Raw genomic sequence first — 27,252 nt, 5'->3', positions numbered from 1 at the left:
AAAAAGACTTGTTGATGTATAATTTTTGTGGACAGATTTTAAAATTGTTAAATGAAATGTTAACATGCAGGACCCATTACTCTGTTTGTAAAATCAGGCTAATCCCTGGATTACACAGTAGAACTCAGGGATGTTCTGCCATGTGAGAGACATTACCCTGTAGAATATGTTAGGGCTAGTGATTTTCATGAACAAGAGAGAGGGATGACAAGATAAATCTGAAAGGCAATATTTTCAAACCCATACAATCTCTTGTGTTTTCATTTTAAAAGATGTAAATTCAGCAAGATAAAACCAGTAGCAGAAAGACAAATTAGCTGCTGAAGAGTTAGGCAGGGGATACAAAGAGCTAATTCAGAGAAGAGTATATGTAACTAAATATATAACAGAATTGGAAGATTTCTGGTGGTCACAGAAAAGTAAATTAAAATTAGTGATGAGCAATAATTCTACATTCAACAGAGAGGCACAGGAAGGGGAAGGAGCGATCATATCAGATTATAGCTATTGCTGACTCAGGAATGATGGAGAAAAAGGAGCCTGCCTACCTATGTCCTAACGAAAAATACAAGGAGCCAAGTCACAGCCCGCAGAGAAGAGCAAAGTGAACATTCTTATTGAATCTTACTTCCACTTCCTGCCATTAGTATGGTAACAACACTGGTAGTAAGAACAGATAGGAAATATAGAGCCAGTAGTAGAGAAAAATTGCAACAAATTCTGGTTAAATACACACACAGCAAAACATGTGAGCTAGCCACCACAAGCTTTCTCATTTTGCTTAAATTGTGGCTGCACTGTAATTGGTTGGCTGGTGCTTCCAGGCTCCCTCGTGGCCAGTGCAACATTGTAAGTGAACGATTGCCTGTGAAGTGGGAGTGAGCATGACACTTGCTAGTTCCGGAATGGTCTGCACACCTGTCACATGCCCTTCATTTACCAGCTCATTTTGTGTCAGCCCAAGGAAGAGTCATCAGAGGAAGGAGACCCAGTTGAGGAAACATTTTCGTAAGATCCAGTTGTAAGGCATTTTCTTAATTTCTTAATTTTCTTACTTAGTGATCAATGGGGGAGGGCCCAGCCCATGGTGGATGGTCCCACCCCTGGTCTGGTGGTGCCGGGTTCTATGAGCAAGCCATGTGAAGCAAACCAGTATGCAACACCCTCTATGGCCTTTGCATTGGCTCCTGTCCCCAGGTTCCAGTCTTGTTTGAGTTCCTGTCCTGATCTCCTCCAACAATAGACTATGATCTGGAAGTGTAAGCCAAATAAATCCTTTTCCTCCCCAACTTGCTCTTGGTCATGGTGTTTCATCGCAGCAATGGAAACCCTAACTGAGACACCCCTACTTTCGTCAGTCCATGGTGGGATGACAATGACTAGGGTAACTTTCATGTTAGTGATATTGCTACCAGCTCAGCCCTAAGCAGCAGTTTGGAACCAACCACTAGAGGGAAGAATTGAAGAGACAATGATCTTACATTTCCCCAATCTTAAATTGGACATTGCAGTTTTTAGATCTCTTTTTAAATCATAGTCTAGAGTTATGTAAGCTAATATATGCATTATAATATAGCATGGAGTCATTATTAAAAACAGCTCAGATCTAAGGAGGGATATTTTTACATGGAAAAGAGAAATTACATCATACTAGTTTTAAGAAAGAAATTTAGGGGTTTAAGAGGTTAAAAACACATACTGCTCTTGTAGAGAACCCGAGTCTAGTCACAGGCACCCAAGTCTGGTGGCTCACAATCACTTGGGACTTCACTTCTAGGGGATCTAAAATACTTATAGTTTCTGAGGGCAGTTGGACTCTCGTGTACACATGCACATACAAATATACACAATAAAAATAAAAATGAATATTTTTTGTACAAGAAAATAATTGTAGAAACTTACTCTCTAGAATATATGGAAGAGGATATATATTGAACCAAAATTCAAACAAATAATGAATCAAGCTGAAGCCATCGAGGCCAGAATGACACATCGTGGAACTAAAGCTTATGTGGGCCATCTTTGTCAAGTTCTAGGACTATGATTGTGTTTGCCTGTGGGACTCATTATGATCTTTTGGGTCAAGTCATCACCTGGACGCTCTGACAGCATTTCTTACAATGAAAGTTAATCCTTCTAATGGTGAAGCAGTAAGAGTGTTCAGCAAATACTTTTGAATGCCTATAAATGTTCAAGACCTGTGATGCATTCTGGGTGGTACATTTTTTAAAGTCCTCTGTCTTTTCATAGCATATAATTAGATAAAAAAGAAAATGTGAAGGGGTCATTCTTAGTAAAATGTGTTAAATGCATGGACACTTGTATGCACAGAGAAGTGACAGAGATTTGAGGGGTCCTGTCCTTATTAGCTGCAGCTTTCAAATTGTGTGCTTGCTTGTTTTTGTTACCTTAACAAAAACTAGACAAGCCTGGGAAGAGGGAATCTCAATGGAGAAATTTTCTCCATCAGATTGGCCTATGGGCATCACTCTGGGACACTGTCTTGATGAATGTTGGATGTAGGAAGGCCAAGCCCATTGTAGATGGTGTCATCCCTAGGCAGATGGGTCTGGGCTATGAGTATGAGGCACTGGGCAAGCCAGTAATCACCGTTCCTCTATGGTCTCCGATTAAGTTCCTGATACCCAGTTCCTGCCTTGACTCCTACCTTAATTTCCCTAAATGATGCTCTGTCACCTTTAAGATAAAATAAGGCTTTCCTCCCCAAGTTGCTTTTGGACAAGGTATTTATTAGAGTAAGAGATGATAAAAATCTCTGGGAGTCTGAATTGGGGGATTTCCCAGGTCATAGTTTTGCTGAGCACCGGTATGTGGGACATTGTCTTGACTGATGGTTGATGCAGTAGTGGGCAGGCCTGTGAACCTTAAGTAGGTTGTCTGGCCTGTGAAATGGAGCTAGATGAGCAGAGGCTAAGAGCAAGCAGAGTGAGCCAGAAAGCAGACCTCCTTTGTTCCTGGTTCCTGCCTCGAGTTCTTGCCTGGCTTCTGAGGTGAGGCTCCTCAGCATGGCCACATAGCCTCTTCAGTGGCAGTTGTTCTCATGACTGTAAAGCCAGAGCTCTTGGCTTTAATGCATATTCAAGGATGAACAAATTTAAACATCTTTTTATGCAGATATTTTCTCTGCATACATGACTTTCTAAGGAGCCTGTCCAAATTCTTCTTCCTGTTCTTAATTGGATCTCTAGTACCATTTGTTTGTTTCAGTTATTTTCTAGTGTATATATGTTCTATTTTTTTCTCTATCAGTCACATACAGGCTCCCTGATTGTTGATTCTGTCTCTGTGAGCCCCTATGAACCCTGGTTAGTTGATTCGGTGGCAATTTTCCTCAAGTATTGCCTTACGTTTGGCTGTGGGTCTCTACATCTGCTTCTATCAGTTGTTGGATGAAGCCTCTCTGATGACTGTTTTGATTGTCTATGAGTATAGGACAGTATCATTAGGAATCATTCCACTGACTTTTTTTCTTTTTTGCCCTTCATACTTGGTGGTTCTATCCTTGATTTCTGAACTATCCAGTCTTTGGTTCATGCATGGCCTTCTTGGGGATATTAGTCATGGGCTTCCTCTTATGGCATGGGTCTCAATGGACCGGTCACTGGTTGGTCATTTGCACAAATTCTGCACCACCTTTATCCAAGCACATCTTGCAGGCAGGACCAATTGGAGGTTGAAGGATTGGCTGGGTTGGTGTCCCAAGTTTCTCCAGTGGAAGCCTTGTCTGGTTACAGAAGATGACCAGTTCAGGTTCCATATCTGCCATTAGTAGGTGTCATTCTCATGGATTCCTTGGAGTTTTCGTTGCTTTAGGCTTCCTGAAATGCTCCCCAGTTCCAGTTGTTTCTCCCAGTACTCTCTTCCTTCACCTGATACCCAATCCATCCTGTTACCATCCCTACCTGTCTCCAGAACATCCACAAAATCTATTCTGTTTTCCCTTCCCAGGGAGATTCATGCGAGCCCCTTTGGACCCTCCTTGTTACCTAGCTTGTCTGGGTCTGTGAATTGTAGCATGATTATTCTTTACTTTACAGCTAATATTCACTTATAAGTGAATAAATACCATGCTTGTCTTTCTGGTTCTGGGGTACATCATTCAGGATAGTTTTTTTCTAGTTCCATCCATTTGCCTTCAGATTTCATGATGTCATCTTCTTAACAGCTGAGTAATACTCCATTGTGTAAATGTACCACTTTTTTTTTCTTTAGTCATTCTTTGATTCAGGGACAAAAGTTTTTTTTTTTAAAGTTTTTGGCTATTATGAATAAAGCTGTTATTAATATTGTTGAGCAAGTTTAATATAGCAAGAGTCCTTGTGTTAGGATGGAGTGTTCTTTGAGTACTGTTGGGGGCCAACCTTGACAAAATTACCTTTCTTCCAGAGTGGAGGCATGAGAATCTAGACATATAGTAAGGAATATGAAGACGTGAACAAAAATAATAAAATGCAAAACCAAATAGGATAGTATCGGGAGGGAATTTTAGTGAGTACTGAAAATTCATTTGTGTTTAATTTCCAACAACTTAATATACCCCTGATTTCAAAAGGTAGGAGTAGAACAAAAGGACTGCATTGACATACAAATTGAAATTTATGGGGTACATTCATTGTTCATGCCCTTGACTCATGCTCTACACCAAATACTCTGTAGGCAAACCATTCCCTGGGTGGAATCCCAAGTTATTTCCATAAAGGGAACTAGAATCTAGTTGAATCCTTAGACTTTTGTTTTAGGCAGGAACCAACTACTTCCCTAATTCAGGAAGGAGGTCTGACAACTAGCTGTTTATAGTAGCTTTGAGAGAGCATAACTCTGATTTACAACTAGGTGGGACCTTTGTTTGAGTTAGAAGCATAATAATCTTGTACTAAAAACAAGTACCAAAATTCTCTGACCTTTGGCCTCTTTGGGCCTCCACAGAGTATAAGCCATGAATGTTATAACTGGGTCTTGAGGCAGACTGATTTCTAATTTTCTGAGGAATCTCCATATTGATTTTCATAGTGACTGTACAGGTCTGCACCCCACCATCCATGAAGGAGTGTTGCCCTTGCTCCACATCCTTACCAGGATGAGTTGTCACTTGTGTTTTTGATCTTAGCCATTCTGACAGTTTAAGATGTAATCTCAGGATCATTTGATTTGCTAAGGATGTTGATTATTTCTTTGCTTTTCTGCCATTTGAGATTTTTATGTTGAGAATTCTCTGTTTAGGTCTTTACCCCATTTTTTATTTTAAGACAGGGACTCTCTGTGTAGACCTGGTTGTTCTTGAACTCACTCCATAGATGTGGCTTACCTTGAACTCAAAGAGAGATGCCTGCCTCTACCTTACAAGTTCTGGGATTAAAGGTATATACCATCACAACCCAGCAGGACTCCATTTTAAATTGGATTTTGGTTTGTTGATGTCTAGTTTCTTGAGTGCTTTATATATTTTGGACATTAGCCGTCTGTCAGATGTGGGGTTGGTGAAAATATTTCCAGTTCTGTAGGCTGTCATTTTGTCCAGCTGACAGTGTCTATTGCCTTACAGAAAATTTTCAGTTTCATAAAGTTTAATTTATTTATTTTCAATAATAGTGCCTGAGCCACTGGTGTTCTTTTCAGGGAGTTGTCTCCTGTGTCAATGCATTCAAGGATATTCCCACTTTCTCATCTATCAAGTTCAGTGTATCTGGTTTTATATGTTCTGGTCTTTGATCCACTTGGACTTGAGTTTTGTGTAGCATTGTAGATATTGATCTATTTGCCTTCTTCTATATGTTGACATCCAGCTAGACTAGCACCATTTATTGAATATGCTTTCTTTTTATATTCTATATTACTGCTTTCTTTGTCATAAATCAGATATCCACAGGTGTGAGGATTTATGTTTGGGTCTTTGATTTTGGTGCCATTGATCAACCTGACTATTTCTATATCAATGAATGCCATGTGGCCTTTATTACTATAGTTATTTATATACGATATATATTTATATACTTTATTACTATAGTTCTATAACACAGTTTGAAATCAGGGATGGTTATACCTCCAACAGTTATTTTATTGGTCAGGGTTGTATTAGATATTCTGGATTTTTGTTTTTTCATATAAAGTTGAAAATTGTTCTTTCAAGGCCCATAAAGAATTGTGTTGAGATTTTGATGTGGATTGAATTGAACCTGTAGATTGCTTTTTGGTAAGATGGCCATTCCATGTTCCGATATCTTCAAATTCTTTCTTCAAAGACTTGAATTTCTTATCATACAGTTCTTTCACTTGTTTGGTTAGAGTTATCCTAAGAAATTTTATATTATTTGTCACTATTGGGAAGGGTGTTGTTTCCCTGATTTCTTTCTCAGCCTGTTTGTCATTTGTATAAATCAGTAGAAGGGCAACTGATATTTTTGAGTTAGTTTTGAATGCAGGCATTTCACTGAAGGTGGTTATCAGCTGTAGGAGTGCCCTGGTAGAATTTTTTTGGTAGCTTATGTATACTATTAAATCATTTGCAAATAGTGATACTTTGACTTCTTTCTTTCTAATTTGATTTCACTTGATCTCATTTAGTTGTCTTATTGCTCTAGCTAGAACTTCAAGTACTATATTGAATAGATATGGAAAGAGTAGACAGTCTTGCTTTGTTTCTGATTTTAGTTGAATTGTTTTGAGTTTCTCTCTATTAATTTGATACTGGCTATAGGCATGTTGTACTCTGCCTTTGTTATGTTTAGGAATGTTCTTTGTATCCCTGATACATGAAGAGGTGTTGGATTTTGTCACAGGCTTTTTTTTAGCATCTAATGAGATGATCATGCTTTTCTTTTCTTTCAGTTTGTTTATATATATTAAGTGGATTATATTGACAGATTTTCATATGTTGAACCATTCCTACACCTCTGGGATGAAGCCTGCTTGATCATGGTAGATGATTTTTTGATGTGTTCTTGGATTTGGTTTACCAGTACTTTATTCAGTATTTTTGCAGCATCGATGTCCATGAGGGAAATTGGTCTGTAATTTTCTTTTTTGATTGAATCTTCTTGCTGTTTGGATATGGGATGACTGTGGCCTCATAAAATGAATTTGGGAGTATTCCTTTGTTTCAATCTTTGGGAATAATTTGAGGAATTTTGGTATTAGGTCTTCTTTGAAGTTTTAAGAATTCTGTGCTAAAACTATCTGGCCTTGGGCTTTAAAAATATTTTTTTTTGGAGACTTTTAATGACTGACTCTGTTTCCTTAGGGGCTACACATCTATTTCAATTATTTATATGATTGTCATTTAACTCTTGTAAGTGGTATCTATCAAGTAAATTGTTCATTTCTATTAGGTTCTCCAATTGTGTCGAGTACAGGTTTTTGAAGTACGTCCTAATGATGCTGTGGATTTCCCCACTGTGTTATGTCCTTTTTGTTTCTGATTTTTTTAGTTTGGATGTTCTCTCTCTGCCTTGTAGTTAGTTTGGATAAGGGTTTATCTATCTTGTTGATTTTCTCTAAGAACCAGCTCTTGGTTTCTTGATGCTTTGTTTTATTTTCTTTGTTTCTATTTTGTTATTTTCAGCCCTGAGTTTGATTATTTTCTCTTGGGTAACTTGAAGTTTCTTTCATTCCTGGTCCTGCAGGAGCTTTTAAAATAACCACTCAGAGGCTTAATATTAATTACATACCATTTGGTCTATTAGTTTAGGCTTATTGTTAACTAGCTCTTACAACTTAAATCAATCCATTTTCTTTTTTTACTTTATATTTTACCATGAGGCTTGTGGCTTGTTACCCTGCATCTTGCTTTTGTGACAGCTGCTGGCATCTCCCTTGACTCTACCCTATTTCTCCCTCTATTATTTGGCTCTTCTGGCTAGCATATTCTGCCCTGCCATAGGCCAAAGCAACTTTATTCATCAAGCAATAAAAGCAACACATATTTGCAGCATCCCACATCACTCCTGTCTACTTCTTCTGGATGTGTATGCTTCTTTTGTTCTAGAGCTTTCAGGCAGGCTCTGCTCTTAGTTGCTAATGTAAGATCTTTCCATTTCTTTTTGAGACAGAGTTTCTCTGTAGCTTTGGAGCCTGTCCTGGAACTTGCTCTGTAGACCAGGCTGGCCTCAAACTCACAGAGATCCACCTTCCTCTGTCTCCTGAGTTCTGGGATTAAAGGTGTGTGCTACCACCACCTGGTAAGATCTTTCCAATTTCTTTATGAAAGCATATAATGTTATGAAATTTAGTCTTAGCACATTTGCTTGCGTTGTATCCCATAAGTTTGGGTATGTGGTGCATTAATTTTCATTGAATTCTTGGAAGTCTTCAGTTTCTTTCTTTATTTCTTCCTTGACCCAGTGGTAATTCAGTAGAGAGTTGCTCAGTTTCTATGAGTTTGTAGGCTTTCTGTTGTTGAAATACAGCTTTAATTCATAGTGGTCTGATACGATTCTTGGGGTTATCTCTATTTTCTTGTATCTCTTAAGACTTGTTTTGTGACCTAGTATATGGTCAATTTTGGAGAGTGTTCTAGGTGCTGAGAAGAAAGTATATTCTTTTGTGTTTGGGTGAAATGTTATGTAAATATTTGTTAGGTACATTTGGTTCATAATGTGTGTTATCTCCAATATTTGTCTGTTTAGTTTTTATCTGGAAGATCTGTTGGTTGGTGATAGTGGGTATTGAAGTCTCCCACTATCAGTGTGTGAGAGTTAACGTGTAATTTAAACTTTAGTAGCATGTACTTGATAAATTTGGGTGACCTTGTGTTTCAGACATATTGCCAAGAATTGAAAAATCATCTTGATTGATTTTTTTTATTTTGATGAGTATTAAGTGTTCTCTGTCTCTTTTGATTAACTTTGGTTTGAAATCTATTTTGTTAGATATTAGAATGGCTACAACAGCTTTTTTCTTAGGTCCATTTGCTTAGAAAATCTTTTTCCAACCCTTTGTTTGTCTTTGATGTTGAGGTGTATTTCATGTATGCAGCAGAAAGATGGCTTCTGTTTTTGAATCTGTTCTGTTAATCTGTTTCCTACTGAGGAATTGAGTCTATTGATAAGTGAGAGGTATCAATGACCAATGATTGTTAATTTTTGTTATTATGTTCTCCTTATTGGTGCTGTTGGTTGTTTCTCTGTGTGTCTCTCTCTTTGTGTGTGCGTGTGTGTGTCCGTCCATTATTAGGGTTTTTCTGATGTGAAATTATTTGTTACCTGTGTTTTTGTAGGTGTAGTTAACTTCCTTGACTTGAACTTTTCCTTCTAATACTTTCTTTACAGCTGAATTCATGGATAGATTTTTTTTTTTAAAAAAAATTTGACTTTATTGTGAAATTTCTTGTTTTCTCCCTCTATGGTGATTGAAAGTTTTGCTGCGTATAGCAATCCGGACTGGCATCTGTGCTCTCTTAGAGTCTCAATCACATCTGTCCAGACACATTTATGTTTTAGAGGCATCATTAGATGTAATTCTAATAAGTCTGCCTTTATATGCTACTTGGCCTTCCTTGCAGCTTTTAATAGTCTTTTTTGTTGTTGTTCTGTGTTTTTAGTGTCTGATTATTATGTGACATGGGATTTTCTTTTTTGGTCCAATGTATTTGGTGTTTTGTATGCTTCTTGTGTCTTCATGGGCATGTCCTCCTTTAGACTTGAAAAAAATTCTTTTACGGTTTTGTTAAAAATATTTTCTGGGTCATTGAGCTGAGATTCTTTTAATTCTTTTATTCCTATTATTCTTAGCTTTGATCTTTTCATAGTGTTCCAGATTTCCTGGATGCTGTGTGTCAGGGATGTTTTAGATTTAATATTTTCTTTGACTAATGTATAAATTTCTATTATGGTGTCACCAATGCCTGAGAGTTTCTCTTCCTTCTTTTGTATTCTGTTGGTGATACTTATGTCTGTCATTTCCATTAACTTACCTAGATTTTCCATTTCTAGAAATCCGTGTTTGTGTTTTATCAGTTACATTTCCATTTTCATGTCTTGAACTTTATTTATTTATTTATTTATTTATTTGTTTGTTTGCTTGTTTTTGCGTTTGCTTTTTTGAGACAGGGATTCTATGTATCTTTGGAGCCTGTCCTAGAATTGGCTCTTGTAGACCAGGCTGGCCTCGAACTCATAGAGATCCACCTGCCTCTGCTTCCTGAGTGCTGAAATTAAAGTTGTGTGCCACGGTTGCCTGGCTTGAACTGTTTTTATTTCTGTCCTTCAACTGTTTGTTGAACTTGGATTAATGTTTTTTAAAGATCTAATAAATTAAAAAAAAGAAATAAAAAATGTTTCTGATTTTATACCCCTTCTATGGTATAGTTCTGATAAGTTGATGAGCTATGGCTACTTACTGTTTGGGTCACAAGCTCAAGATTTTATATTTATTCTGGATGCAATCTAAATATTAACTTAAAGGTGTTTCCCATCAGGTAAAAGACATCTCTGTTCAATCCATACATGGTTCTATCAAGATATGTAGCTTTTGCTAGGACTCAAAAGTATGAGTATATTCCTTCTTTTTACAGATATCCGTTATCTGCTTTTTTTTTCAATATGGATTTCAACATGGGCCTAAAAGTTTCAAATACATTATTTCTCTTTAAGTACATAAATTTTAACTTCGGTTCCTGGTTTAAACTTATCTCAATAGGTTTCCACTTGGCTGGCAGATATATCTAAGCATCAGTTACTGACTACAACTTGCTCTGAATGACTGCAAGCCCCGGACTTCCTGAAAGCTGATGTGGACCAGTCCAGCTGATGTGAATGCTCCCTGTCTCTTCAACAGAGTCTGTGAACCAGATGCTTCTGATAGGTACCCCATTGCCTGAATTCCCTCCTTACCTTTGGCTAGCCTTGCAGCCTACGTGGGCTCTGATGACAATGCTCCAATGTCAGCTTGAAGTAGTTGCAGAAAGGAACATTTGGTCCCATACTCCCAATATAGGCTGGAGTCTTAGGAGTTTTTCCTTAGCTAATACCTGGCTGGTTGCAAGAAAAACCGTAAACTGAGACTACCCAGGCACCACCCAGGAACAGATCATCCAAAGGAAATTCCTAACATTCTAACCATTGTAGATAGAATCACCTGCCAGCACACACCCTGCTAATGTAACTTTTCTGGCTTTTGCCTTTAAATAAAGTCCTCTAGAAGGGTGGGGTAGTTTTTTCTTGCCCTGGTGCGCTGACGAGGTCCCTGCCAGCTTGTAATGTGCACACAATAAATCATGCTTTTGCATTTTAGTGAGTCAGTCTCCCTGGCGGTCTTTTGGGGTACTCACGGACTGGGTGTAACATCTATTGACAGAAATTGTATTGAATCTATTGATCAATATGGGGGATGGATGACATCTTTTGATAACTTAGAATCTTTTAAGTCAGTGCTGTGTATGTCTTCTCACCTATTAATTTTCTAGGTTCTCAAAGCAACATTTGGAAGTTTTCTAAATAGTGGATTCCTCTGTCTTCTGCTAAATGTATTGCTAGGTATTTTAGACCTTTTTATGCTACTGTAAAATGTATTGATTAAAACTGTTTTCTTCCAACTTGTGTTTGTTGCTACTATAAGCAAATAGAATTGCTTTTTAAAAAGTGTCAGTGTCAATTCTAGGACTTGATTGAATCTATGTCCCTGATTTAATAGTTTTTTTACTAGATTTCTTTGAACTTTCTAGGTATATATTTATTTCATTTGCAAATAAAAACAGTTTTATTTGATTTTATTTCCCCATTTTCATGTATTCTATTTAATTTTGTACTTAATAGTGAACACTAGCACAATGTTGAGAGGAAATGCTGAGATTGAACATACTTAACGTTTAACTATGACTGTAGAGACAAAGTATCCATTTTTACCACTGAGCATGACAAAAACCGTAGATGCTCTATGTAGAAATTGATCAGATGGAAGCTCCTTCTTTGACTTCTAGTTTCCTGAGGCATTTTTAAAATCAAAAAGCAGCATTGGATTTAATAATCCATTGTGTTTATTGAGATAATTATATATCCTTTTCTTTACCACTGGGATTGCTTCTCCTTTTTCTGATATATGAAACTGTTAAGTATCTTTTTGGGTTGACTTACTGTGTTTCTGTTAGCTGTTTCCACATGACTGTGTCTGAGGGGTTTTAGACTGCAACTTTTCTTCAGTGCTTTTGTCAGGTTGGTTCTAAAACAAGTTGAAAAGTGTTTTTCCTCCCTTTAAATTTTCAAAAGTATATGTAAATGTTTTTTCTTTATTGATTTCCCTGTCTGCCTCCTGTGTGCTTGGATTAAAATCTTATGCTACCAGTCCAGCTTTTAAATGTTATCTTAAAATCTTAATTGATATTTATTAATTGCACATATTTATGATAATTCAGGACAGATGGGTTATGTGTAGCAATCAGACAGGGGCTCTTGGCATTCCCAGCTCTTGGTATATTTGCTATTTCTTAGTGTCAGGAGTCTTTATATTCCTGACTCACAACTCTTCAATATGCATAATGCATAATTTAAACTGCACTTATCCTGCTGCTCGATAGAAAAATAAGCATAGTTTTCCTATCCAGCTGACTTTGGATATCTGTTCTCCATCCTCCCTTAGTCCTTCCCAATCATCCTTTCTATATTCCTATCCTGCTCTATTGTAGTAATAGGAGTGGCGGGCTGTGGCCTGGCTCCCAGCTAGCTTTACCTGAAATAATTACATGGAAATTGTATTCATTTAAACACTGCCTGGCCCATTAGTTCTAGCCTCTTATTGGCTAACTCTCACATCTTGATTAACCCATTTCTAATAATCTGTGTACCACCATGAAGTGGTGGCTTACTGGGAAGATTCAGCATGTCTGACCTGGCGGCTGGCTCCATGACATCTGCCTGACTCTGCTTCTTTCTCCCAGCATTCTGTTCAGTCTACTCCGCCTATCTAAGCTGCTGTCCTATCAAAAGGCCAAGGCAGTTTCTTTATTAACCAATGAAAGTAACACATAGACAGAAGACCCACCTACATCACTCTATTTTTTGAGGTCAATGCTTTCCCTTTGAGCACACAGCTGAAAATATTCAGCGTTTGAATTTTGTGCCCATTTTATTTTCCTTTACATTAAATTTCCCAGTTCTGTTTATTTGATGCAAATAACAAGACCTCATTCTTTTCGATAACTGAGTAAATAGCTCATTGTGTGACTGCCCTGATGCTGCGATAGATGCTAGCTGTATACTGTTATGGTTTAGAGATGAAGAATTTCCCAAGGACTTTCTCACGTGTTATAGGCTTGATGGATAGGTGATGGGCTTCAGTAAGTGACTGAATCATAAGAGCACTAATCCTGTAAGTGGGTTAGTGTATTTATGTAGTCATGAGTTAATGAAGTTATTGGGAGGTGGTAGAGGCTAGGTACTTATGTGGAAAAAGCAGTTCACTATAGGAATGTCCTAGAAAGGTATATCTTGTCTCTTCATTTCTTTCTTTTTTTTCTTTGTGGCCATCATGATATGAGCAGCTCTTCCCGGCTGTGCTTTCCACAATGATGCTACATCCTTTTCACAGACTGAATGCAAATTGATCAGCACATACATTAAGTCACAGAGAAATTGGTCTCTTTGCTTTAGAGGTGTGTAGCTCCATGATCAAGGTTTATTCATTGCTTGGGGAAGTATATCATTACAGGAACTCTTGATATAGCAAAATATTAGTCATTGACCAGGATGCAAATAGAGAAAAGAGGGAACTGGAGTCCCACCCCTTTCAGGTTCACTTGGAGATCTCAGTTATCTAAGGTCTCTCTATGTAGCCCCCTTGGAGGTTCTACCAATTCTCAATAATGCTATGGACTACAGGTAGAACTATTAACACAGAGACCTGTGTGTGAGATTTAGTCAAAACACGACTGTTTACAAACTGCCTTTCTTCACCCACTTATTTAGTCTTTAGTTTTGCCACTTTTCAAGCTGCAAAGAAATATTAATTTTGTATTTTTGGTAGGGATGCATATTTATAATATTGCCCTTTATATACTATGAAAGGTTTTGTAAGAATGAGTATGCATGTACAAGTGTGTGTGTGTGTGTGTATGCATGTGTGCACACACACAGGCATGTAGCTCTTAGAAACACAGAGTTTGCCTTCTGATATTGGCTGGAAGTCTTACTGCTTTTAAAACTATACGCTAGAGATAATAATATCTTCTCTATAGACTTATTGCTAGCTTTAAATAACATAAGACATGTAGAGTGCTTGGCAAGATGCCCAGCATATAAAAAGTCTCATTAAATATCACAGAGCACTTCCCTGTGAAATAGAGTCACTCACTCTAGTACAGCAAAGTAGCAGAAAACAAAAGTACGAAGTAATAAACATTGCTTCCGGTACTAAAAACAGTATTTGTGGTAGTTAATTTTGAGGCAGCCTCTTTGTGAGCTTATAGAAAGTATGGGATGGTGCTGAATTCTTTCTTGCTTTGTCCTGTTAATGAAGGAATGGAAAAAAACTACTGGGGACTGTAGGGTGCTATCCCCTGAGAACTGCAGATGCCTTCACCAGAGCAGATGTGACTGACTTTAAGTGACCCCCAAGATGGTGTCTATCAACTATTACTGTTGCCTCATAATAGGAGGGGTGAGGAAGGTTATGAATCCTCCCTTGAATGCCCAACTGGTTCCTCTTGCTTCTCCTAGCCACCTGCATGTGATTCCACACTAGTGGCACAGGACAGACATACAGTCACAGGGGTACCAGAATACATAGAGGGTAGAAGGTGGCCTGAAGTGGGAAGGCCAGTGGTGCATGTGTGAGGAAGCCATTACAGCACATGCTGGGGTCATCTGTGCTTCTCTAAGTCAGTTGTTACCTTTGCTCTGCAGGCAAGCCCAGTAAGTTCATGGCTTTGCCAAGCTATGCGTCAGTGAAATTATTCTTTGTGGGGAGTGGATGAAGCCCTGAGTGAAAAGATAAGGAGTGGATGAAGTCCTGAGTGAACATGTGTAACTGCATAACTGTGTCAAGTGCCTCAGTGCCGCACTTGGGAACGCAAAGCCTTCCTCTGGTCAGGTCTAGGGAACTGGAAAACACTTCCTCTGTTCCATTTATGAGTGTTTATGGATGGATAGCAGTGTGTGCAGAAATTATCAACCATAGCTTCCTCACGTGGATAACTGTAGCCCGGGGCTACACTTACAGAGACTTCTTCCAAGATTAGGTCAACCTACCTCCTCCTTCAGCTGGATACAGAGACCTGCGTCCTCCTTCAGCTGTTTACAGAGACCTGCATCCTCCTTCAGCTGGATACAGAGACCTGCGTCCTCCTTCAGCTGGATACAGAGACCCGCATCCTCCTTCAGCTGGATACAGAGACCTGCATCTTCCTTCAGCTGGATACAGAGACCTGCGTCCTCCTTCAGCTGGATACAGAGACCTGCGTCCTCCTTCATCTGTATACAGAGACCTGAGTCCTCCTTCAACTGTGTACAGAGACCTGTGTCCTCCTTCAGCTGGATACAGAGACCTGTGTCCTCCTTCAGCTGGATACAGAGACCTGAGTCCTCCTTCAGCTGTGTACAGACACCTGCATCCTCCTTCAGCTGTGTACAGAGTCCTGCGTCCTCCTTCAGCTGTGTACAGAGACTGCATCCTCAGTCAGCTGTAGACAGAGATCTGTGTCCTCAGCTGGATACAGAGAACTGCGCCCTCAGTCAACTGGATACAGAGACCTGCATCCTCCTTCAGCTGTGTACAGAGACCTGTGTCCTCCTTCAGCTCCTTATGGAGATCTGCATCCTCCTTCAGCTGGATACAGAGACCTGTGTCTCAATTCAGATATATAAAATAAATGTGAGGGATGTCTGGGTTGTTGCCTCAGCTATTGGTATTCTCCAACAGAGGGAACACAACTCACCCAGTGTCAGCATGTCTTTATGTATGTCTGTGTGTCTGTCCTTTCTTCATTCCTTTGTTGTCTTATTTAGGTTAGTTCCTGAAATTGTGTAGAGCAGGGCAAATGGGATTTGCCAAAGTGGGTGTCCATGTTCTGATATTTCTTCTCCAGTTCTTGTACTTCATAGGATTCCTGTGCACTGTCAGAGGTGCTGCAGTGGACACCAGATTCTCTTGCCAACTATGGACTAGTTACTGGCTTGGTTGGGAATGGATAAGGTTGCTCCACTTACACACCTTGGATCATCAAACTTCACACAATGCTTTGCACTACAAATGAGGCAGTCTGAGACATCGGAATGGTGTGTGTTTTTAAAACCTTGAGCAATGTATACTGTGTCTTTCACCTCTGCCACAGTGAGCTAGACTGCTTTGATGTGATGCCTCTAGAAGCTGAGCATTTGAGAGAAGACTTTCTTCTTATATTTTTATGCTCACTGTACTGACATAATCTTCCAGATGGGCCCCTTGTGTGTGCATCTGTCTGTATCTGAAATATGAGCTTTATATCATTCTTCTATCTGTGGTTTTCCACTATTTTTGTAGATGTGTCTTGTCTATTCTGCCCTGTCCTTGGTGATTTCATGTTCCTTCTCCAGCATTGACTCCCTGGTGATGGTCCCTGCAAACATGCGATCTGGGCTTTCTTTTCTTCTCTCCCCTTACCATCATCACTGGATTTGTTTCAGTGGCTGACAGCGGACCTGCCTCTCTTAGCAATTAAGTTGTCTGAAGTACACAGATGCAATGGCTGTAGTGTCTGTGAATCAGTATTTCACATTTCCCATTTCTGGGGCTTGAGGAAAAAAAGACACTTTGCAACAACAGGAAATGAGTTCTGCTGATCTGGCGGGGAATCAGCCCTGCAGAGGAAAACCCAGTGTGAAAGCTGTTGGGAACGCAGAAGTAAGTGGAAGACGAAACTTTTGGTCAGAATAGCTGAAATGAAAATAAGAGTAAATACGACGTTTTAGGAGTAAAATGAAAATGGAGAAATAATCAACATAAGTTCATCTTCTGAACCCAGATCAGCCTTGGGTCAGTGAGCATGGGCATGGAGGACAGTCAGAGCTCTGCATTCCAATTTTAAATCAAAGCTTTATTTTATTTCCCTTGGAGCAGAATTTTGCTCCTTAATAGCACTATTTCCAAAACATAACTTTAGAAAAAATTTGCTCTTGATTAATATTTTTATATGTGAGAAAAATTTCCTATTAGAGGTGAAATCACTGGTGTTATTGGCCTTGAGAGCATCTTCCAAAGCCCAAAGATTTAAAGTCTTAGCAAATGGATGCTGTGAAGAAGGCTGCACATGACCTGGAAGACTAAAGAACCATATTCTGCGTCCTCTGACCCCAAGGCATAACAACTGGCTGACTTAAGTCCCCTAGTCAGTTCTGTTGGTCTTCTTTAATCTGTTCTTATTATTGCTACCTGCTTAAGAGTGAGTGTCAGTTTGTACAGAACTTGCTCCAAATCCCCGCTGTCTGTATCTATGAGGTCATAATTACACATTTAGTAGTTCACATTGATGACCTTGAAAGATTAGTAGGGAGAGGGAAAGTAATCACAAAACCAGACATTCTGAGAATGGCACACTGCTTGAGAAGGTGGTCCTGGTCCGTGGCACTTTGGAGTTAACATGGAGAATTGGAAAATTGATAAAACTATAGCCTGTTCATAGGGTGCTTAAAATTGAAATTTAAAAACGAGTGAAGAGACACCAGAAATGAGTATAAAAGGAGGGAAGAGGATGGAGGAAATTTTTGAAAAAGAGCATGAATGGATTTTGAAAGTGTGAGCTGTATTCTCTAGTTTGCATAGCTTAAGACCCTGAGTGACAGAATTAAAAGTTTAAATGGATTTGTGCCCTCTGATAACAGCAAATAGTGAGTCTAGAAAACTGGGATTTGCAGTTACAAAAATCAAAATAAAATATGAGCTGCCATGAAATTTGACTGACAGTGATTTGAGAATTCTAATTGACTCTTAGTGAGAATTGTTCCCTTAGGATCTAAGTCAGTATAGAGGAGGACTGAGAGCTAATTACAACAGGGTACATAACTGGATTTAGAACTTGAATATTTATGTTGGGATGAAAGTCTTACTAAATTCTGACTATATATTCCCTTTAGAATTGTTAACTAGCATGTTAGAGTCTTAGTTCCTCCAAGCATAAATGTGATGTCTTTCATATTTTTCAAGGTTGCTATTATAATATAATAATATGATGTATGTGTATATGTTATATATAAAGCTAGAGATATACACATATAAAATTATATATGTGTGTGTATGTATATACAGGCTAGAATTTGCAGATGGGAGTGAATGATGTATTGTTTTCTCTTTTGGATTTATTTCATCTCTTTTAATTAATTGTACTTAACAGATCTATACATCTTTCTGAAAATTTTATAATTTTAAGTTTCTTTGAATCACAACAAAATTACATTGTGCATATGTCACACATTTTCATTGTTTGTTCATTAGTTAATAGACATCTATGCTAGTTCCATTTCCTTATTATTGTGAATAGAACAGCAATATACACAGACGTGCAAGTGTATTTGCACGATATGAAGTCCTTTGGACATACTTCAGACATAGTTTGAGTTCAGGTACTAGAAAGAATATTTTCTTTTTGTTTTAAGTTGGTTTTTATTGAGCTATACATTTTTCTCTGCTCCCCTCTCTTCTTCTCCCCTCCCTTTCAATCCCCTCCCATGGTCCCCATGCTCCCAATTTACTCAAGAGACCTTGTGTTTCTACTTCCATGTAGATTAGATCCATGCATGTCTCTCTTAGGGTCCTCATTGTTGTCTAGGTTCTCTGGGATTGTGAATTGTGGGTTGATTTTCTTTGCTTTATGTCTAAAAGCCACTTATGAGTGAGTACATATGATATTTATCTTTCTGGGTCTGAGTGACCTCATTCAATATGATGTTTTCTAGCTCCATCCATTTGCCTGCAAATCTCGAGATGTCATTATTCTTTTCTGCTGTGTAGTATTCCATTGTGTAAATGTACCACATTTTCCTCGTCCATTCTTTAGCTGAGGGGCATTTAGGTTGTTTCTAGGGTCTGGTTATGAGAAACAATGCTGCTATAAACATAGTTGAGTACATGTCCTTTGGCACTATTGAGTATCCTTTGGATATATACCCAAAGGTAGTACTGCTGGGTCCTGAGGAAGGTTGTTTCCTAATTTTCTGAGAAATCACCATATTGATATCCAAAGGGGCTGTACCAGCTTGCACTCTTACCAGCAATGCAAGAATGTTCCCTTTAGCCCACAACCTCTCCAGCATAAGTTGTCATCAGTGTTTTTGATCTTTGTCATTCTTACAGGTGTTAGGTGGAATCTCAGATTTGTTTTGATTTGCATTTCTCTGATGGCTAAGCATGTTGAACATTTCCTTAAATGTCTTTCAGCCATTTTAGATTTCTCTGTTGAGAGTTCTCTGTTTAGGTTTGTACCCCTCCTCTTTTTACTGGATTATTTGTTCTTTTGATGGCCAATTTTTTGAGTTCTTTGTATATTTTGGAGATGAGCCCTCTGTGTGATGTGGGGTTGGCGAAGATCTTTTTCCATTCTGTAGGTTGCCATTTTGTTTTGTTGACTGTGTTCTTTGCTTTATAGAAAATTTTCAGTTTCAGGAGGTCCCATTTATTGTTTCTCTCAGTGTCTGTGCTACTGGGGTTATATTTAGGAAGTGGTCTCTTGTGCCAATGTGTTCAAGTGTACTTCCACTTTTTCTTCTATAAGGTTCAGAATGGTTGGCTTTATGTTGAGGTCTTTGATCCATTTGGACTTGAGTTTTGCGTGTGGTGATAGATATGGGTCTATTTTCATTCTTCTACATGTTGATATCCATTTATGCCAGCACCAATTGTTGTATATGCTTTTTTTCCATTTTACATTTTTTGCTTCTTTATCAAAACTCAGATGTTCGTAGGTGTGTGGATTAATATCTGGGTCTTCGATTCAGTTCCATTGGTCCTCTTGTCTGTTTTCATGTCAATATTAGGCTGTTTTCAGTACTACAATTATGTAGTAGAGTTTGAAGTCAGGGATTGTGATGCTTCCAGAAATTTCTTTACTGTACAGGATTGTTTTGGCTATCCTGTGTTTTTTGCCCTGGAAGGAATATTTTCAACTGTTTTCCTTCTCTATAAAAAACTTTGGCTACTCATGGTCTTTTGTGATTCCATATAAATCCTGGATTTTTTTCTGGTTTTCTAAAGAATAGGATCAGAATTTTGCTGTCAGTTATATTGAATCTGTATATTAGTTTTGTTAATATAGCCACTTTCACGATATTAATTCTGCCAGGAACACGCAAAGTCTTTCTGTTGTCGAGTGTTGATTGAGTTTTTCAATGTCTGATAACTCTTTGCTTACTTGCTTAGGTTTATTCCAGTGCATTTGCTGAGCTCTCACAGATGACCTTTTACCTTCTATTTCTTTCATTCATTGTTGCATGATATGAAGCCTGCTTTATATATTAAATCTTTATTCATATTCTAGAGTTTTATTTAAGTGTTTATCAGATCTGAAAGCTTTTTAGGAGGTTGTATTTGGCTTTTTGAGTACAAAATCATGTCATCTGGAAGTAAGGCATAGTTTGACTTCTTCATTTCCTTTCCATCTCTTTTATGTCTCCCTCCTTTTATTGCCATGGTTAAGACTTTGAATACTATACTGAATCGCAGAGGTGAGAATGAATATCCATGTCTTATTTCTGATTTTAAGGAAAATGCTGATTTTCCTTCTTTACTATAATGTTGACTGTAGTTTGTTGTATGCAGTTTTATCACTTGAAGGTATGACTCTCTGTTCCTAATAGCCCCAGAACTTTAATCATGAAAGTATTTGAAACTCTGTTAAATGAACTTTGCATTTCTTGATTACATGGATTTTTAAAATTTCTTTATATGTTGGATTGTGTTTACTGATTTGCAGATGTTGAGCCAACCTTGTACATCTATGATGAAGCCCACTTGGTTATGATGCATGACCTTCTTAATGTGTTCTTAAATATTGTTTGCAAGTGTTTTAGTGAGAAAATTTGCATTTATGTTTATCAGGTGTTGTGGGAGGTCCTTTCGCTCCTCTAGCCAATAGCCGCTGAGATACCAGCCCATTGGGGCGTGGTCTCTCTCCCTTTACAAAAGCGGCCACTTTCCTCCTCGCTTTCTCTTACTTCCTGCTCCGCTCCCGGTGACTAGACTCCCTTCCTGATTGTGCAGAGGGCTGTTGTCTGGGATGGTGATCTGTAAGTTTTTTCCCTTTTAAATAAATAACCATTCTATTAATCATAATTCCAAATTGGTGTGAGATTATGACTTACACCTTCGCCTTCATCTGGCACACAACGTTTGGTTTAGGACCCCTCCTTCCCCCGCTCGGCTGCCTGCCACCAGTTCTGCTTGGCGCGAGCCCTCCCTCAGCAGCGGCCTGTGCCTTGTGCGTGGAGCCAGCAGTTTAACATAAATTATCACGCAGTTGCTTTTCTTGCTGCAGTTCTTTATACTTTCCCTTTAGACACCTCAGATTGACTTCAAGTCCCCATGCACCCTATCGTTTGCCTCCCCACGTGGATTTTAACTCCACAGGCCCACATAGTCTCTGCCCACGTGGTTTGCTCTTTTCTGAGTCGTTTTTAAATTGCCCTTGCAAACGCAGTGCTTGAATGACGCAAACCAGAACGCAAGCAGTTGCCGAAAGCTGCAACCCCTCTGGGCGACTATGTCACATGGAGGCATAAGCGGCTTCCAGGTTGCTCTTCTCTACCCCTGGATTCTGGGTTTCTGGTTCTGTCTATGGAATTGATTTAATTACATTTACTTTGTGGAGAAACTCGCATTTTCCAGTTTTTAACATCTACTAAAGCGGACACTGAAACAGGACCCCATTTTCGTCATGACTTGGCAACAGCGCCACCTGCTGGATAATAGGTAATATGGCAGTTTAAGTTTCTAATGCAAATTTTACTGCTTTGTTTACTAATACAATGGAGTATATCATACAAGGTTTATATGATTATGGGGATACCTTAATTTGCTTGTTACTAGGTTTCAGTTTTCTTTTCCATATTCTATCATTAAGGAAGAATATGGCACTCCTAAGAATGATAGAATCTTTACGAACTAATAATGAACAACTAATTAACAGGACTAAAATTATTGAAAATCAGAGGTTATCTGAACAAGTGGATACTACTATAGACAAAATTGACTCCATATCCAAGGGTACTAGAAAGTTACCTGAAAGGGTTCAGGCTGTTGAATTTGACATTCAGACGTTATCACAAAGTTTTGATAAGGTAACAGACAGAATGTACCTCCAAGATGGGAATCTACATGATGTTCACAAAAAGTTTAAGGAGGACATGTTATCTTTGAAGGAAAAAATTAAAGCTTTGGAATCATAGGTGCAGAATGGGGACCAAAAAATTGATACCTCAGTGAAATCACTAGAAACATATACAGGTCAGGAGATTCAGGATTTCAGAGAGACAATGATAAAAAGATTTGAAAAGATTGAAGAAATTATTGGAGCTGGTGAACAGAGTAAGGAGGCACAAGGACAGGATACAATGCTGCCACCAGCTATTAGAACTGGCTTACCCAGGGTTTTAGCAACATACCCTATACTTAATTCTGACAAAGCGTCAACTTCTAAAGGCTCAAAGGGATCAAAGAAGCTAGATGGACGCCAATAGCAATGAGTGATCTAAAAGAAATTAAGCAAGCTATTGTTAATTTTGGCTTGCACTCTGCATATGTTAAGGAAATGATAAGGACTTGGGCTTCTAATGCTAGAGCTACCCCCATGATTTCCATCAGTTAGTGTCTGCAGTTTTAGATAATGGACCTTCCTTGATATTTGGAATCTATTTCAGAGAAGAATCCAAGCATATGGAACAGCAAAGAAGACCAAAAGGTGTGGAGGTTTCCCAAGATCAAATTCTTGGTGCAGGAGAATATGCTGATCCACAGGTCCAAGCTCTTTATGACGAAGAAGTACTGTCTCTATGTCACCAAGCAGCTTTAAATGCTTGGCATAGGTTACAAGAGCCAACAAAAAGGGTTGAATCATATATCAGATTTAGGCAGGGACAGAGAGAACCCTTTATTGACTTTTTGCAAAGATTAATTAGGCTCTGGACATAGGGGTAACAGACCCAGAAGCTAGATGAATACTTCTTGAATCTCTAGCTTTTGAGAATGCAAACATAGAATGCAAAAATTAATTGGGCCTTTAAAGTTTAGATCAGCACCTATGGATGAATGGATTCAGCATACGATGAATGTTGAGACGTTTAGCTATAATGATGAATCTTGGGTAGGAGAAGCAATTTCCAAAGCAATGAGGAGACATCAAGCTGCCAGGTGTTTTAATTGTGGTAAATTAGGACATTTGCAAAGGGATTGCAGGCAAAGAATTTCTAGGAATAGTATCTCTTCTGGGAATGACAAAAATAGGAGACCTCAGCTTTCAGGTATACGTAGGAGATGCAGTAAAGGCCGACATTGGTCCAATGAATGTAGGTCAGCAACAGACAGACAGGGCAACCCAATATCATCGGGAAACTCCTTGAGGGGCCTCTCACAGGCCCCCAAGCCAACAGTGGCCTAGTCATTCCCAGTCACAGTGGAGAATGTGCCTCACCAAGAAAATTAAAAGCTCCAATTTCTGCTGTAAAAAATAATACTGGTCTAAATGATGAATTACGCATGGAGGATGAGTCAAAAAACCCAGTAGGACAGAGTAAACGTATATTTTGGCAGACTTCTATTAACGATCAAAGACCAAAGCTAAGAGTCTGTTAAATGGCACTTTTATTGAAGGCTTATTAGACACGGGTGCGGATGTAAGTATCATTACTTCAGAATCTTGGCATCTGAATTGGCCTCTTCAAGAGGTAGATGTTCAGTTCCTGGGAATTGGAACCCTATCTCGTGTAAAACAAAACACAAGATGGGTTGAATGCATAGGGCCCGAAGAGCAAATAGGAAGTCTAAGGCCATATATAGCCAATATTGAAATAAATTTATAGGGCCGTGACATGCTACAGCAATGGAATACCCAGATGAACATTCCTGTAGTTCCAGGAACTCATAAATCTGGGAAGGATATGATGAAGTATTATGGAAAAAGGTCACCAGCCATTCAGGCTGTACAAGAACATACAGCAAATACCAAACCTTTAGAGGTACCAACAGCCCTACCTTTAAAATGGCTAACTGAGAAGCCAATATAGATCAAACAGTGGCCTCTTGCTGAAGATAAATTACAGGCATTGGAACAGCTGGTGCAAGAGCAACTATATGCTCACCATATTGATGAATCAACCGGCCCTTGGAATTCTCTTGTATTTGTTGTGAAAAAGAAATCTGGTAAATGGAGAATGGTGACAGATCTAAGAGCTGTCAATAAGGTAATTCAACCTATGGGCCCACTACAATCTGGAATGCCTTTGCCTTCTCTATTACCAAAAGGATGGCCTCTTATAGTTATTGATTTGAAAGATTGTTTTTTCACTATACCGTTATAAGAAAAAGATAGAGAAAAATTTGCCTTCACAGTGCCTACTTATAATAATTCTCAGCCTAATAGGAGATATCAATGGATTATCCTCCCACAGGGTATGCTCAATAGTCCTACATTGTGCCAATATTTTGTAAGTAAACCATTGGAAATAATTCGTAAACAATTCCCCAAGTCCATAATTTATCATTACATGGATGACATCTTGTTATCTGATTCAAATAAAGATACTTTAGAAAGGATGTTTGAAGAAGTAAAGAAAGTAAACCAAAAAAAAAAAAAAAAAAAAAAGAAAGTCTTGCCTAGATGGGGATTACAAATTGCCCCTGAAAAGATTCAAAGAGGAAACTTTATTAATTACCTAGGTTACAGAATAGGGTTAGAGAAAATTAAAACGCAAAAGGCACAAATTAGGAGAACCCGGTTAAAGACTCTTAATGACTTCTAAAGATTGTTAGGAGACATTTCCAGTCTACAACCAGCTGTTGGGATAACACCTGATCTAATAGTTCATTTAAACAAAACCTTAGATTGTGATAAAGATTTGAATAGTCCAAGAAAACTGACAGCTGAAGCAGAAAAGGAACTGACAATGATTGAGGAAAAATTACAGGAGGCACATGTGGATAGGGTGAACCCAAATCTTAGCTGCATCCTAGTCATATTGCCTTCCAGAATTTCTCCAACAGGGACTTTAATGCAGGGAGAAGATATTATTTTAGAGTGGATATTTATACCTAATAAACCAAGTAAAAATTTAAAAACTTATGTGGAAAAAGTCTCTGAATTAATTATAAAAGGTAATCTGAGACTTTATCAACTAGCAGGTATATACCCAGCAGAAATTATAGTGCCTTTTACTACTGAGGAAATCAGAAAGTTATGGGAAGACAATGAACCATGTCAAAGAGCTTGTGCTAATTTTTTGGGAGAAATTAATAACAACTATCCCAAAAGTGGTAGACTTAACCTCATAAAGAGAACTTCTTGGATTCTTCCTAGAATTGTACCTGATGCCCCAATAACCGGAGCCTGTACGTTCTATACTGATGCAAATAAATCAGGGAAAGCAGGTTACAAGTCAGATGAATTGAGTAAGGTGGAACAAAGCCCTTATAATTCTGTCCAGAAGGCAGAATTATATGCTATTCTTATGGTGCTAAGGGATTTTAAAGAACCTCTTAATATAGTTACAGATTCACAATATGCAGAAAGAGCTATCTTGCATATTAAAACCGCTGAATTTATACCAGATGACACAGAGTTGACTTCATTGTTTATCCATGTACAAGACATAATCAGGAACAGGCTTTGTCCAATGTACATAACACACATCCAGTCCCATATAGGTCTGCCTTGTCCTCTATCACAAGGCAACACTGAGATTGATCAATTATTGATTGGAAGCATGTTGCAGGCCTCAAATTCCATAAGAAGCATCATGTCAATAGTAAAGGCCAAAAGAAAGAATTTTCCATTACATGGCAACAAGCTAAGGACATTATAAAGAGATGTCCTACTTGTTCTTTCTACAATAAAACACCGTTGCCTGCAGGGAGTAACCCAAAGGGTACTAAAAGAAATGAAATCTGGCAGATGGATGTGTTCCACTTTATGGAATTTGGTAAATTAAAATATGTACACCACACCATAGACACATATTCAGGTTTTCAATGGGCTACTGCCCTGAGCTCAGAAATGGCTGATTCAGTAATCACACATCTATTGGAAGTTATGGCCATCATGGGTATACCTGCACAAATAAAGGCAGACAATGGCCCAGCATATGTATCTAAGAAAATGAAACGTTTTTTTTTTTTTTTGCTTATTATAATATAAAACACATTAGAGGTATATCAAATAATCCTACAGGTCAGGCAGTTATAGAAAGATCAAATCGTACTATAAAGGACATGCTGAACAAACAGAAAGGGACAGAAAATACCCCCAGAAATAGATTACACAATGCTTTATTAACCTTGAATTTTCTTAACGCTAATGAGAAAGGAATGACAGCAGCAGAAAGACATTGGATAATGGAAAAGTCTGCTGAACTAAATCAACCGATTTATTTCAAAGATGTGCTGACCTCTCAATGGAAGCCAGGAGATGTGCTACGATGGGGAAGGGGTTTTGCTCTTGTTTCCACAGGAGAAGAAAAATTGTGGATACCATCAAAATTAATAAAGGTTAGATTTGAAGAGGAGAAACCTCTTGGAAAGGAGAAATGACAACTCATCCACAATGATGATATTCATACAGGTGGTAAGAAAAACATATAGAATGGGGGCAGGGTTCTGTTCTTATCTCCACAGGAAAACACTCATCTTTGAAAAATTCAAGAGACCCTGGATGTTTGGATACTGACCGATGGAAAAAACACCTGTCCAATAGGAACTATCAAGAAAACTAAATAATTTGTGTAAGTAAAATATACTAAACCGTATTTCTATATTTATAGAGCTGGTTTTGAAGTTGGACTCTGGCTCAGTCCCTCTCCAATTCCTGTTGGTAAGAGAAAAACCCAGAGTTTTTGGAGTTTCTGTCTCATGTCAAGAGCTATGATATGGGACAGAAAGAAATAATGAGTTTAGAAAACATCTTTGCTTTTCTTCATATCTATCATGCTTTTCATTGAATAAATCTATCATGCCTTTCATTGAATATATATATATGTCTATATATGTCTATATGATTAATGTTTAAGTTTTTCACAATGAACAATGAGTTTTTCCTGCACTGACATTTGAAGTTTCCAGGAAGAAGATGGGGCCCCA

The sequence above is a fragment of the Chionomys nivalis genome, chromosome 4, assembly GCF_950005125.1.
Source record: "Chionomys nivalis chromosome 4, mChiNiv1.1, whole genome shotgun sequence".
Lineage (NCBI taxonomy): Eukaryota > Metazoa > Chordata > Mammalia > Rodentia > Cricetidae > Chionomys > Chionomys nivalis.
The sequence above is the reverse complement of the archived record's forward strand: the minus strand, read 5'-3'. Positions refer to the sequence as shown.